Raw genomic sequence first — 2,676 nt, 5'->3', positions numbered from 1 at the left:
CGCACCAATGGATTGGTTATGCGTTTTGCAAAAACTCATGAACCTGGTTGGCATTTGCGATGGGATGATGCCACCTATCAATTCAATAACGGAGTGGAGATGGCTGTCCTAGAATGAAAGCTTTCTGTGTATCTGCCAATATCATCACTCCAAAAGTTCCCAATGAACCAGGAAAATACCTAGGACAATTTCACCCTGGGCAACCTGTGTTAGTGAAAATGCCTCAAATTGGCACAGTACCAATGGTGCTAGCTACTCCCCAAAATCCCCATGCATGGGAAGCCAAAGACTGTTCAGGGAAGATACACCGGATCAGCACCCGGTGGATCTCGCCCCCTTTTTGACCCCATCGGTCAAAGAAGACCGAGCAGATTCCCTTTTCTTTTGTGTCTTACAGGAACCTTAGATGAACTGTACGTGGACAGACGAACTGTTGCCACCTCACAACGACTGAAGAGAGATGTGACTGGTATCTTAGGAACAGGACTGGGAGTCTTAAATAGTATAGATACTTGCAAAGAAACTAGTCACAACTACTAGTGATCTAGACAAATTAAAACATCCTCTACAGTCCTCTCGATCAGCATTGGGAAATCACCAATGGCTTTTATTGAATATATTGCCTCAGTGGGAAGAAACAGGTGAAAAGGACCATCAGCTGATCACAAATGCACTTGGTACAACCCAAAACAAAGTTTCTTTGGCTCTTAGTTGTATCCAAGCCCAAGTATGGATGTGTAGGAATGTCTCTGAGAGAAAATGGCCATGTGAGCCAGCCTCCCTACTGTGAGAGATTAGATTAAGAGCAAAACAGGCGGTAGAAGATGGCATTAGTACATGGGAAAAACGGGAACTGAGAAGGCAGAAAACATGTTGTGCTAATGACTAAGCAATTTACTATGCGAATTCTTGTAACCAATCTGATGTGTGAACGAACTGCATGCACAGCGCGTGGACAGTGTAACTGGCTGATCAGAAATAAGCGAGTCGCGTGTACGGCTACAACACAGGGTATAAAAGATGATGATCGGTGCTTAATAAACGGCTTCTGTTGATTCACACTGGATCATCTGGAGTCCAGTTATTTCTCCTCAACGGGGTGCAGGAGGAGAAACCCTGCTCTCTGCTAAGACACTAGAGGAACCCACTAGCAGGGTTTGACCAGCCACATTTTAACCAAAAGAGGCAGAAAATGCCAGCGACGACACTGTGAGCACCCGGAGATCTGCAGAAAGGTCTGAAAGTCCATTCAGTCCCTGGCCAGATGAGAGAGAGCTTCACCCGGAGCTGCTTCTGGACTTTCTCATGGGATCTTTTGAGAGAGGTCCCAGCCCTAGCTCTGTCCCAGCATCAGTGACACCTCCAGCATCTGAGCTGATCCCATCCCTGCTACGAGTCCCTCTTCACCAGCAGCAGCCAAGGGAGCACAGCCGCCAGCATGGCCACCGTCAAGATGAGCAGGACGGCGAGGGCGATGGGCGACTGGCAGCATTTCACCCCCAGGGCCGAGCTGGATGACACCGAGCTTCGTGTTTCTGTTCTGCTTCTCCTCCCTAGGGAGCTGCAGTCCGCATCCACCAGTGGCATCCCATGGTCACTGATGACAAAGATGTGGGCTTCCCGCGCCAGCTCTCCTGGGACCCCCTGCGAGTCCATGGGGCTGTTTCCTGTGCTACAGCACCGGTCGAAGCTCTGCACCAGCATCACAAAATGGCTGGGCACCACCAAGGTGTTGCTGGCCTCCAATTTGGTCAGATGGGACAGGGAGGAAGGTGACAGAGGCATCTCCAGGGCCCGGAGGTTGGTGCCTGCCTTGGGCAGCCATAGAGCTGCCTTCTTGCTGAGGAAAGTCACGTAGCGGCAGATGGGTAGATGATGCTGCTCTGGACCTGGCCGTCAAGCTTGGCGGAGAGCAAGCACTTCACCAGGCAGTCGTGGCAGAAGGTGTGCCCGCAGCTGAGCTGGTGGTGAATGGCCTCCAGCGGGTGGAACTTCCCGTAGCACACGGGGCACTCGGCCGGGGGTCCCTCCTTGCTGGACGAGGCCTCAGACATCCCTGCTCTGTCGGCCACAGGCGCTCCCCAGCTGCGAGGAAGAGGCACGATGGGTTAATAAGGTTGAAATGATAAGCATGATCCATCTCTTCATCTCTCCTCCTCCTCCCTGCTCTCTTGCTTTTGCCCTCTTGCCCCTAACAGATGCAGTTGACAGCTACTAGGCATCCTCTCAACAAGACAGGGCATTTTCAGGAGCATTACGCCTCTCAGTGTGGCCCTTGGGGCAAGAGAGAGATGACGGGAGGACCCCAACTCCAGAGCCAGCGGGGGCAACAATCCCCGGCTGCAAAATCACATGCAGGAGCCCCTGGATGGATGTGCTCAGCACGTGGTACAGCTAAAGCAGGTTCAGCTTGTGTCACGAGTGCCGCCGTGCACTGCTGCCAGCTCCAGGTGCACGGGAGGTGGGAACTCCCATCCCACAAAGAAACCTGCCATGGAAAGGGAGATGCTCCCATCCCAGGGGACACAGAGGGGCCAGCGGGAGCAGGGGGAGGCCAGGGCAGTGGGACAGGTGGGAGCACAGGACCCCCCGGGGATGGAGAGGGGGCATGCTGGACCCGGGGCAGGCAGCAAGCACCCACGCCAGGCTCCTTCCAGGCTGCTGGAGGATGTCCCA

The 2,676-nt window shown here is 53.6% G+C and overlaps 1 pseudogene; it reads right to left on the bottom strand.

Annotated features, from left to right (window-relative positions):
- Positions 1-1,389: 1,389 nt before the first annotated feature.
- On the bottom strand, positions 1,390-2,054 carry LOC128918183 (RING finger protein 222-like; annotated as a pseudogene).
- Between the last annotated feature and the right edge of the window lie 622 nt (positions 2,055-2,676).

Source organism: Rissa tridactyla, chromosome 15, assembly GCF_028500815.1.
Source record: "Rissa tridactyla isolate bRisTri1 chromosome 15, bRisTri1.patW.cur.20221130, whole genome shotgun sequence".
Classification (NCBI taxonomy): Eukaryota; Metazoa; Chordata; class Aves; order Charadriiformes; family Laridae; genus Rissa; species Rissa tridactyla.
This window is presented reverse-complemented; position numbering and strand designations above follow the sequence as displayed.